The following is a 13,077-nucleotide window of genomic DNA, read 5'->3' as shown; positions in this document are numbered from 1 at the left end:
AAAAAATCGTTGACAAGAATGGAATGTCAGGAATTCCAACTTAATGGCATATAAATTTTCTATAAAAATAATTCGAGTTATCAATCATTGATAATCATTAGAATTATTGTTTCACATGTACATTTCCTAACACAAACAGTAATTCCAAGGCATAGTGGTGTAGGTATAACAATCGTCGTTGTTATCATATTATTTTGTATTATATTGATCATTTTTAGTTCTGTTTATTGTAAAAATATATTTTGCTTTTTCTATGCATTAAGAAAACTGTACGACTGCAAATTTTCCCTTTACACGGTAAATAAATTTCAACCTAAGTGCTAATTTGACTAGCTATCGTGACGTCACGATTTATGGTACGGACTACCAATCCCGTGTCACAACCCTATTTGATTTCGTTCGGTAGAAGAAAGAGTCGTGTTTGGGTCCCGTGTGCCGCAAAAACTGCGTGAACGCTTATTGCAGAAATATATTCGTCCTCTCGTTTGCAAATCGTAGAAGAAGATGACATCCACAGGGACTTTCCAAGGGTTCGGCGATGAAAAGAAGAAATCTAGCAAGTAAGTGACACATTTATATTTCTGGTTTATCGTTTGCTCAAATATCGTACGAGTGTCGTGTTGCCCTTGTGCCACTGGTGTATTCCTTATTTATTTTAACCTGTAAACGAAACAAAGCCAAGATCTTTACAGTCGAAGTACGTTCTTCTCATTAATAGTCGTCGTTAAAGGTATTGACAAAATGTTCGATCATTTAACATTACGAATTTTATTGTTCGGTCAATTTTTTTTTTGTTGCTCGTACATTTCTTGTTCATAGATTTCCGTTTTAATCGGGAATAAGCATGTTTATTCGATTAGTTAAATGATATAAAAAAGAAATGAATGGCGTCTTGTTGGTTACTGGCTTTTTTGTTATGCATGGTGCGTCAGTTTGAACCGGACATAACCGGACAATCCTCGAACCTTTTTCGTACTGTTAAGGTTTTGGTAAATCGGAATTTGCGATAATTACAAGTGCGTACTTGTAATTTAACTGCGATAGATACACGAAGGAAGTATAATAATTTATGTATGTTATCAGTAAGCTTAATATAATAAAATTATCAGGTTAAATGCGTTACTTGTTGATAATCACATCCGTTGCATACCATACTATTTTAACTCGAACAATGGGTCATTTAGTTAATGTATTATCGATACAAATATAGTTGTAATTATTTCAATTCATTTAATATTACATTATGCATATACGAACTTCAAATATTTTGTTTATTAAAATGTATAAAGTACTAGAGTTTGCACTCTCTGCTATTTGAATAGATAACTCTTTTAGAAGAATAATATTACAAATTTTGGACACTCGTGAAAAGATTCAGTGAGTCATTTACAAATGTAATATGCGTAATTAAACTGTTGCACCTGTAATTAATAATTGCAGTGTCGGTAATGTCTAAAATAAAATGTAGTTATAAGTACAAAGATGTGGCAGCAGATCGCGCTCGCTGTACCATTCTTGTTGAGAGTTCAGAACGTTCAACTTCAATGTTTAAAAAAATTCATCCTTTCATAGACGGTATGATTCATAAGAATCTTTGTATCGAATGAGTGTTAATGACAGTTAATGCACTGTTATATAAATATGTATTATAATAAGGATAGTCGTAAACATTACAATGTACAGCATAGTACTAAATTTACTTTTTTATGGAATCATGATAATTTTCCACCAGTAAGTATACAATTCTGTAGCGCACATTGTGCAGCTTTTACTGTACTTTATATCCGCACGAAATGCGTAAGCCATAATTAAGAAAGTTGTTCAGCTTATATAATCTTTTTTTATTTCGTAAGGTCTTGATGAATGAGTTTGCCCTAGCAAGTATCGTGTTCCAAGTCCGGCATTTTCGAAAAAAGAAAAAAAGATAGCGGTCTACCGCAAATAACGGCTAAACATTGCGATGCATGTTTCAATCGACGGGGCATCCGATTTATCTGTCGAACTAAAAAGATAAGCTGATAAACTTCTTCGAATATGTAAATATATTTTTTATACGGGATTTCCATTGTTCCACAGTAACACGAATGCACGTAACAAGTTCTGTTATATAAAGGATAGATAGTTTAAAATTGCCGGATGTCCGTAATGATAATAACAGAAAACGACAGAAGGTTAATTTCTTTCCCATAAGTATTTCTCCAAAGAATGGGCATTTTTTTTCCAAAGCTGGTTCTTCTGAATACAATTATTGTATGAGAAACGTTTGCGAACATTGTAATTCTTTTCGTCGTAAATATTTTCTCGGAACATATGCGAATATTACGCATGCTTCTCGAATACGAGTCACGCTGTTTCAGGTGACTCATCCGGCGTCGCGTAGTTCTTAGCGTGTCGCATAGAGGCGTGTACATTTAGGCCCGAAGCTCCGTAATTGCATAGGTTAGAGTATTCTGTCCACCCTTTGTTCTCCCTCTTTCCGTTTCAATCCGTCCTTCCATACATTTTTATGTGTCCCCTTGATAATAATATACAGACAACACTTATGGTGTACAGCAGGAAAAATCGAAGAAGAATTGAATTATTATTGATTTACGAAGCCCACTTATATTTCGTTTCTATTTGGACATTTTAACACCAGGTACTCGTATTCTGTTGGAAAAAATTAGTCTGTTGAACAGGACGATAATCAGAGCGTTAATAGAGGATCGATCGTTTTTAAATAAATCATTAGTCAGAAATGAAATGAATAACTGAAAAGGAGGAATGATATTGAATTCTATGTTTCCATTTACGGTGAAACGATTCTCAAGGTATTCTCGCGACGGAGAAAATCCGTAAGGTGCGCGATTCAAAGGATAAATATAACCACTGTCGCTGGCTAGGCCGAAGGAGGTATATACCCGAAGGGAGTTGTCTCCATATACCGGCATCCGTGACTGTGTTTAAGGACATGCCCCTCGAGGCCTTTCCGCGCAGTCTCGCAGGCGTTGAATAAACCGGCTTAAGGCCCCGTGCACACGTGCACGAGGATCATTTCTCTCCCTACGCAAGTTGTTCACGGTGCGACGTCGTCGATCTCTCCTTACGGTTAGTGGATTTCACGATTGTGCAGAACGCGGCACGCTTCCTTTCGTGTTTCTCGACTTTTTGGAGGTGGCGCCTCCTCGTGTAGCGTGCGTTAGTTTCCCTCCGCTTTTCTGTCTGTCGGTCTCCCTTGCTCGTGCCCGGTGGTGTGCGCGCGCGACAAAGAAAGAAACGGAAGAGGAACACAAGCCACGGCGTGACCCAGCCTGACTGACCCACGTCGTAGACCCGTCCGAACGTGCATAACCGGCACGAATTGTCGCGTGGTGACGTTTGAAACGCGTAGACGTGCGGATTCGCGAATTTGTCAGAAGGTGAAAAAGGTACGAGTCTTTCTCTCGTCCGTGAACGAACGAAAATGTGGGCTGGCCAAGACGATACGCAGCGTTTCAAAACCAGGTTCGTGCCATGACTATCATTTTTCTCTCCCGTCTACTCTCGGCATTTTTCCCTTTTCTATCGCGCAACCCTTTTCCTTTTTATCGCTTTGACAAGCCGCGTATAACCTCGAAATGCCTTTCTCCTCGAGCTTGCTCGATCGAGCGACAAGTTCGACGACCTCCCCACTAACGCGCGATCGAAATTGCAGTTCCGTAAATGCAATAAAGTCGTTTAGACTGTCGTAAATTGATGTGTTAGAATGGAGCGGCGAATTGAACGGCTGCCGCGTTCCGTGTCCCCGCCTGTTGCTTTTCTCGCGTGTGCTCTCTGTATTACCGATCGAAAATGCATTTTTTTTTGCATTTTTTTTTCCTTCGGAATTTCATCGATGCTCATTTTCACGATTACGTCCTTCGTGGTGGTCCGAACGTTTCATTCGAACGCTCCATTCGAGGACATCTGCTGCGTTTCGCGTACAGGAGGGACGGCGCATATACCTGCTCTTGCGATTTCGATCGACATATGTTTGGAACGTTCCGAGAACGGAACAACCCGTCTGTCGTCAACTTTTTGCGACACGCAGCCGGGGCTATTTAATCGCGTGGATTTAAATTTAAAGAGCGTCGATTAGAATCGAACATGTTACACACAGTGCGAAGAATAAGAAACGATTCTTGAGCAGATTGAACGTTTAAATAATTTTTATCGGTCTCGACCTCTCGTTCGAAGTTATTCTCGCGGAAGTTTTACCAGCTAATACGAGGGACCGTGACGAGCGAGACAAATTTCGATGTTAATCGGCCGGAGATAAACTGCTTCAAGGAGAACAGGAATCTCGAAGTCTGCAGTCTAGTTTCTATTTCTGCGAGGGGCTCGCGAGGAACAAGAACGTGGACGCGCTGCTTCCAGACACGAAACTGTACAAAGGTTAATGCCAGTGTAACGAGAGCAACGAGTTACCGGGCAAACGCCTCCGCCTCCTCTCGTCCCCTGAGAAGCCTCCGGAGTCACGTTAGCGATCAAATTTGGAATTCAGAGTCTCAACTCCGAGACTCGTCGTAGGAAACAAGTTTCTTTCGATGCTATCTCGTAGATAGGAAGAAGAGAGGAAAAGAAAAATGAAGAGGGGAAGTAACGGGGTACAACATAATGCACACATTGTATACGTACAGGATATGCGGAGAGTTTGAACTCTCTGTGTGCTTACCATGAATTCGTGAATCATTACGGTCGATAAGGAAGTAAATACGACGATACTTGGAAATAGTACTGTTAGGAATATCAATCGTATAAGAATGCGTGTAACTAATAACATATTTCGAGAAGTACTTAATGTAAGTCATGATTATCAGTAGGTGATACGCAGATTCTATTTATCACCCGTTTAAATCGTACATGTATTAATATACGTGTGATGTCGTTCAAAACGTTTTTTCGTGTTTCACGGGATTGCATAGTAATACAATTGCTGGTAACGCTGTGCGAAGGGATTTAGTTGAGGCGAGGCGATTGTGACACGGTTCACTTTGTCGTGTGGGTAGAACTCGTTTTTAAACAAGACCCTGTGTATAACGCTGTACATTCATGTGACCGAATTTCACTGAATATCATATCGAACGTTCTTGAATAACAGGCTTGCGCTGCCGCTGGCGTACACGTGTTCGTCGGTTTCACGCGTTATTTTGATGGCTGCCGCAAATTCCATTGTCGCGGGCAGAGAATTTTCACCGAGTACTATCGTTGTTTTACATTCGAGAGCTATCGACAGACTTCGGTTCCTTGGCTATCGCGCGCAGAGCAAAACATCTGACCGCTGCCTGTAACCAGGGGATTACAATTTATAGATCGGCACGGTATCTGGTATTTCTCCAGTAATCCAGGCTTGAATAGAAGGGTTAATACATCTTCGTGGTCGCGATCGTGGCCAAGCATTATTGCGTACCAATGTAATCCTCCTCATTACTGGCGTCTATCCGCGTCTCGATGGATGAGACGCGGCGTCTTACTTAATCTCACGCGAAAGACATCCAAGCTGGTAGTTAGGCCCATTAAACGACGGGTCAGAGCCGACTATTTCACCGCGTATCGGGCGTCGACCCTTCGAGCCATCGTCGTTTTTCGATTCGTCTAATTTTTTCCCCGTTTTTCCTCGCTCCACCTCTCTCCCACCCTCTCTCTTTCGCTCTATCTCGTCTAATTGCTGTCAATTTTCGAGAGAATGAAAGGAGGGCCACTCGAACCGGCTGACGGCCACTCGAGATAATAAGTCGCCACTCTCGTGGTGGCTCGCGTGGGCGTTTCGCGCGACTGTTCTCGTTCTTTCTCGTCTGGATAGCGAAAAGATCGCGTTATCTGCTCGTCGCCGCTTTAGAAGGGACACGAAGAATCCGCGTTGATCTTCGAACCCGAGCCGACGTTCCCCCGTTTCGCTCGTCAAGATCGCGGAGAGCACAGGACGTTGATAATGAAGAGATATGCCGACAGTGTGCACGTCGATAGGATCAGTGTCGCGTTCTCCTGGAATCGAGGAAGTCGTAGAAGGAATTGTCGCGTGGGGCTATCGTTTTAATAGATGTAGGAATGGGCCGCCTGCGTCATGGAGAGGATGATTTATCGTAGAGGTGCCCTGCCGGGTGATAGGATAAGGAGGATCGTTTTTTCTTTCGTTTTCAGTGCAGCGAGATGAGATTAGAAGGGTGGTCTGTTTCTCGTGGAATCGCTAGCTCACCAGTCCCTCCTGAACGATTTCTTTCAAGACACGCGAAGCACTTTCTCCCGAGATTTTGAAAACCTTTGAATCTCTATCGTAGACCATCGAAGCGGTTGAATTTTCCCATTATTCCCCGATGATTCCAGTCACAACGCGAGTTCCACGAACCGATGCAACACTTTCTCCATAAATTGATCGACCCACGCCTAAACGGTAGAACGCGACGGCAGCCCCGTCGATCGTTTCTCCGCGCACGCTTCGCGCTTTCCATCGGGCGCGAGCGCGTGCTGCCCGCGCCCGATGAATGGAAACGATTTCCATTCATTTCCAATGCTTTTTCATACAGCGATATTCTTCCCAGGGCGTGTCGCGTTTCGTTCGTATCCGCGGGACGCGCGTCGCGCGTGCATCCGCGCGAAATACGACGGACGGACAGACAGACAGACAGACGGACGAACAGCGCGCGCTCTCCTCGGTGTCCTGTTGCAGTGGGAACGTTCGCTTTTCTCTCGCGACTCGTTTCACCGATCCTCCGTCTCGTTCTCGTGTTCCGTTCTCCCATTCGACCGGTTTTAAAACCCTCCCCGTCGAGACCTAGCCAGACCTAAGCGACGAAAATCGTCTCGTTCGATTTGAACAATCAACGAAGAGCTGCACAGAGTGGCACGAGTATCGCGTTAGACTTAAATCTCTGAGAATCGCCATCAATCGGTCGCATGTTGGTTCTTCGATGAATAAGCGCGTCAACGTCAGCTTGGCAAAACTCTCACGGTGAAGATGGGCGAGAGGCTCGACGCGAATATTAAAATGGCACGTCTCATCGGTTTAAAGGCTCATTGTGGCCGGACAAAAGTGAAACGGGGAGAAATAGAAACACAGAGGATGATAGAGCTCTACGTTTAACGACACCTGTCGTTAACGTTCCATTCGAAACGCGGAAGGCCAACGCGATTCCTTCCTGTTTACCCTTGTCCCCGTTTCCTTCGACAACTTTTGCAAAATCTGCTTAATCCACGGTAGTTTGTATTTTCAAGTAATGACGAGTATCGTAATGAAAGGCTCCTTTGTGCTCTTTGTATCTTTTCTCGTTTCGCGTCAATCTCTGTTATTTGCTCTTACACGTTACACGTTCTACCGTGATCTCACCAAAAGTAGGCTGTATACGGATCGTGAAAAACTTCTCTTCGGTGTGTCTCGAAGCTCGATTGAAGTAAATCGTCGAAGGGGTTTTCGGCTGCGTATCTCAGGGCGTTCAAGAGCAGAGAGGGCCGACAAACGACTCGTTGGCGATGGTCGGTGTCGTGAACAATGCCGATCAACTGGTCCCCATTCGCGCGTACAATGTAGCCGGTTATCAGCGGTGATTGCATTCAATCCGACACGCCGTCACGACTGCTGCCAAGTACCTGCTCGTGAACGAATTCTCTAATAAAGTCGCGACACCGGCTGGGAATCGTTGAGGGGCACCGCGACGGAAAGTGTACCGTGTACGGCGTGGCGCATGTAAATCCGCGGTTTAATATTCCATCTGAAGGGCCCCGCGGTAGGGCGTACACACGCGTGTTAGCACGTAGTCAGCGTGATCGACCGTATATTTCTCGGAATAAATTGTTACCCCGCGCGGTGACCAGCTTTCACGAACGGACGACGTCTGCCTCTCATTGCCTCCTCGGATGCGTCTAACGAGAGGAGGTTGTTCGATGTTCGGGGGAGTTTCGCGTGTATTTTCCACGGGTTACGCGGTCGAGTCGAACGTGGAATACGCGACTAAAGAACGTGTGAAACGCATACCGTGGGCTTTTTATTTAATTTTTTTTTCCTTTTTTGTCGAGCGAGTCTGAGTAATTAGAATGGGTGTGGTCGCGTTTCAGGTAAAAACGATTGCTCGCGTGAAAACGTGAGAATGATAAATGGCCTAGCTTTATTCCAATAAAACTATTCCTTTCTTTTTTCCCCTGTATCGTATGTAATTTCTGGAAACGAGCGATTCTTCTATCGGAATCGATTTCTTATGGGATCTTCGAGCGTTCTAAAATCTGAGTACGATGAAAACTCAACGTGACACTTTCCTCGATCCGAAGAAAAACTGGTTAACCAGTAGCCGTTTGAAACGTCCCGGAATCCACCCGGTTCGCCGTCTCTAGTCGCGTCGTGTGCTCCAAAAAATTGCCACCACGGGCTTCTTGTTCGTCTTTCCCGTTCGAGCGATCTCTGCTCGAGCGGGCGAGCGATAAAAAGGCGAAAAAGGGAGGGTAAAAATGGAAAGTACGCTCGCGCGATCATCCCGCAAAACCTGATGCATCTTGATCGCGGCGAGGTAAAACTCTCTCGAGCCGGACAGAGCGCCGTTCCGTTTCTTTGGCCCGTTCCCGGTTGTTGATTTACCACGCAGCTGTCCCTGTGCCGTCGTCTCTCCTCAGGTGAGATTAGAGGAAAATATCGGCCGATCCGCTGCTCCTCGTAAACCAATATCGGTTTTGCCACCCGTCATTATTCCTATACGATTACATTGCGCCTATCCGAGGGTCGTTACGTTTTTCCACCGAAGCAATCACTGCTATAATGCCTCTGCCGCCGGTGGAATTCACCGAGGCTGTCGGTTGCGAGCCCCCTTTTCATTTCTGCGAATTATCGTTTTTCTTTTCGTTCGTCGCTTTTCAGCGAACATTCGAAACCAGCGCTTACCCGTGTGCTCCTCTGAAATGGGGCCAAATTGTGGTGCAATCGCGGGGTAGATAGAACCGGTGGCGAGTTCTTAACACTTGCTTCTTTAAAAATCTTCGCTCGCCTCTACCGATTCATTATCTTTGAAATAGCAATCGACGATCGACGATGTTCAGCGTTTCGTTACACTTACGCTCTCGAGAGTGCTCCATCAATTTTACACGTTGCCGCGCGAACGGATAATCCCTTATCGTGGCGAAACGTCACTCGTGGTCCCTCTTGGTCCCTCTTGGTCCCTCTTGGTCCACGAGAACGACTCACTCGCGACGTTCCGCGATGCCGATCGAAGCCGCAGATATATCAGATCCAATTATTCCCATACAAATAAACGATACGACGGTGGAGCGGATCGTACGTTACATTATACGACACAACGTCCAGCTCGTCCACCGACCGCGGTGGTACACGTCGATACGGAACGTTTCCTGTTCCGCGAGCCCTCAAATATCGAGCACTGGCCGCACCGTTCGATTCCTAGAGAACATTTATCGTTACGAGCGTTACGACCGTGCCGATTGTCGTAGGATAATGCTGGGACCACACAGAGTAGCCCAGGACACGGCTGTTACCCAGGGATCTCTATGCCCGTTGCGAAACATCGCGTTAACATTCAGCGGGTAAGCGATCACGCGGGGGATCAGAGTTTCGCTGGTACAGGGTACAGACTGTTCCAAAACTACGGAGTGATCGAGTTTAGAAGAAAATTCGGATATTACTACGAAGGCACATCGAATTCGATAACGGAATATCTCATAAGTTTATTTATGAAATTTGTATTTATTATTTTTCTCGTATTTTTATATTATAGCATTAGAAAAAGGGGTAGATACGAGTATATATTTTTTAGTAATAGCGTTTTAATACTTTAGTCTGCGATGTTAAGGAAATCGGCCAGAGAAATCGATGCAATTCGAAACCCCCTGTCGACGGCTGCCCCGAGCAACCGCCGCGTACGACGGGTTGCCTGACGACAGGCGCGCGAAAAATCACGTTTTACGATTAGACCGAGACCCGTTCCCCGCGTTATTCCTCAACGTCGCCAGCCGCATCGATCGATCCGTAATACTGGAACCGCCTGTATTCGCGGGTTAGAATCGAGGGCACTTCGTCCGTTAGTAAAAATATCCATCGCGGTGAATTTCTTCGCGGAAAGTGGAACGAATCCGAACTGGATGTAATTCCGAGAAACTGGGCAATAATCGTAGAATTTTTACGCGTCTCTTATTTGAAAGATCGATCAGGCTCGAGAAGGCAACGCGATGTCAGCGAGTCGGTGCGGTCGTTCACTGTGGTCGAGGCTTTACGCTGCTCGATCACGAGCAGTGGAAAAGGCCGCGCAACGTGTTGCGCCCGTCGGTATGGGAGCCATCGATGATTTTCATCGTAAACGAAACGGTCGTTCGCTTCGTTGTCCGTCGTCTCCTCCTTTTTATTCTCTCGGTTGTTTCTGCCTCGCGCACGGCCTCGTAGAAAGGCCTCGAACGCGGTTTCTTCCTAGGCGAAATTCTACGTTTGGCCGAGGGGAACACGCCTACTTCTTTACGCCGCGGCACGGAATGCGCGATGTATACGGGACGAAAAAGTGGCGCGCACCGGTCCGTACGGCTCGTTACGGTTCCGGAGCGATACCAGCCGCCGCGTCTGCGGTGTGCTTCTTCGCGGCTTCGCGGACGCCACCAAGGTAGAGCCGTGGCGGTTTCGACCCTTCCCTAGTAATCTCTGAATTAGCCTGATCGCCGGAGATCTCTCGTGCCACGCTCGATCGGGATTCTTAACCTGGATTCTTGGGACGCGTGCAAAAAAAAAGAAAAAGAAACGAAAAAAGAACCACGGTCGCTTTCCTCTATTTAATCGTAACCCGTTAATTCGACCGTGATCACATTACTTTCTTACCTCTTTCGAAGAAAGCTCCGATTCCCGCCGTTTCTTCGAGGTTTGCGTTTAGATTCGGGTTGCTTGCCTTTGGTACGCTCCCTTTTTTTCTTCCTTAACCTCGATCTACTTTCGTCAGCAACTTTTTCGTCCCTTCTAATTCTTCTGCCATTGTCACTTTTCGCGATTTCTCTTCCTCGCACCTCGCATTCTTGCGAATCCTCGAGCTGCTCCATTTCTCCTTCTCTCTCCCCCTCTCTTCTTAATGACTACTTTTATTTCGCTTCTTCTTCTTCTTCTTCTTCACCTCCGTTTTCAAGCTTCTCCTCTTTTCTTTCTTTTTTTTTTCTCGAAGCAGCGGGGATTCCGCGTTAATTGAGCGCGTGCGCGGCAGCGAGCGAGCGAAGGATACACGGGGGACAGGGGCCGGAATCATGCTCCGGCGTGCATACCGTTTTTCGCAGTTTCCTTGGCCACGCTCCTGCCACCGCCACGCCGGATAACTATAATTCACGGTGGAAATTAAGGCGCGTGGAAACATTCACGGACCTTCTCCTCCGGCGTACCTCCTCTTCGTCCTCTTCTGAAAACGATGACCCGATACTCGTCTCCCTTGAATCTGACGCACGCTACGAGTCACTTTTTTTTCGTTCATTCCTAATTTGGATCGTTTGTACAAGCTAAAGAAGCGTCTGAAAGCATTCTTAATCTATCGATGCACTCACGGAAATACAGCGGAGCATATCCGTGCAATTAACAGAGGCGAAGATCGAGGTGTCCTTATCCGGTGATTTTCACGTCGAAATCGATAGAAACAAATGAAACGAAGTGGTACGAACCCGCCCCTCGTGTTCACGAATACCCACGTCGTTCCACTTTCATCCTGATAAGACGACCAGTTGTCTTATCGAACCGGCAATTACAATACGTTCCGTGCGCCTCATAGACTCGTCTATATTTACGAATGTTATCGCGCGCAGGATTAATAACGTTACGCGCGAGCGTCGAGTCTGTCGGGCCATTTATCACGATCGCGAACGATCGACGAACGATCCGAAAAAAGAATCTATCGACCCAGAGGAACACGGTCGCGTTGACCGATGTCAGCCTCGAAGCGAATAGCCTTCTAGCCTTTCGTACGGGATATTAATCAACGCGATACGATGCCAACGCGCATCTATTCATCTATTCCCGATGGAGAAGTTCGCTCGGGGTTCCCAAATGGAACCAATTTTGGTTGGAAGACCGGAGGAGTGGCTGTCGAAGCACGTGCGAGTTTCTAATAACGTCCTCTACGAGTGAGTTACATATTTTTGGCGCAGGAGGCTAATTTTAAGTTTTCGTTACTTTTCCTGTTTCTCCCGTTTCTTTGGTAAAAGGTTCTAAGCGTGGGTGGAGGGAATACTGAATATTTAATGTATAGTATATATTTAATCTTGACGTTGTTGAAGCTAATGCGTTTCAAGTAATTGTAAATTGCGTCCGATTAGTTTCGAAGAGCTAGTTAACCGGAACCACTCCCAAGCGGTATAACAAAGTGAAGGCCGAGTTCAAACGGTCAATTACTAAACGGCTCGAGGTCTTTCGAGTCCGCGATCATTTTTAACCCCCCGGGGGGAACAATAAATGGATAATTTCGAAGGTACGGACAGGCGTAGATTTTATTCCCGGTGTAACGAGGCATCTGTCTTTCGTTGCCGCTTAGAGACGCGTAAACGTCGCCCGGTAACGCATGATAAATATCGTAATTACGCGGGGCAAGAACACGCGGGCAGCTGATTCATAAAGTTTCGACACGGCATCGTTTCGCGATTGTGTATCTCTATGGCGTGTGCACGTGCGCGCGGACGTTGGGTGTACACCTCGATGCGGATGTAAAACGAAGGGACCCGATGCGTCACGAGCGCTAATTAAGAGCATCGGACCCGTACTCCGTGCTCTAGCCCCTTCCGGCCTTTATTAAGATTTCATCATATCGCATTGTTTGGTTGACGAGGGACAACGGTGGGTGGGTGGCTCGATGCCACCGATAGGGGGGCCTTCTTGGGAGAATCTGGACGCCATTTTGGTGCTCTCGCAAATCGAAGGTTGTAGCAATCTCAGGTTACAGATATTTCTTTTTCGTCTCTCCATGACCTTACAATCGACACCCTGCATAGGTCGGGTCTCCCGCGTCTCGTAAGAAGGGCAGTTTCCCTCTCGGTAGCAACCATTTGGTGGGTTGTCTATGGACCCTCCTCGAAGGCCACCCCGTCGAGCGAGCGGTATTTCAAGTCCTAGGTCCTACGGACCGCACGCTTCCGCTT

At 46.1% G+C, this 13,077-nt stretch overlaps 1 protein-coding gene across 1 annotated transcript in view; it reads right to left on the bottom strand.

The window, feature by feature from the left end:
• Positions 1 to 12,883: 12,883 nt before the first annotated feature.
• The window catches only part of Aph-1 (gamma-secretase subunit Aph-1), a 54,169-nt gene continuing 53,975 nt past the window's right edge, over positions 12,884 to 13,077 (bottom strand). Inside the window, exon 3 of the transcript XR_013103087.1 lies at positions 12,884 to 12,898. The gene's annotated coding sequence lies outside the window, so the exon portion shown is untranslated. The remainder of the gene's footprint in view (positions 12,899 to 13,077) is intronic.

Source organism: Xylocopa sonorina, chromosome 2 (assembly GCF_050948175.1).
Source record: "Xylocopa sonorina isolate GNS202 chromosome 2, iyXylSono1_principal, whole genome shotgun sequence".
Taxonomy (NCBI): domain Eukaryota; kingdom Metazoa; phylum Arthropoda; class Insecta; order Hymenoptera; family Apidae; genus Xylocopa; species Xylocopa sonorina.
This window is presented reverse-complemented; position numbering and strand designations above follow the sequence as displayed.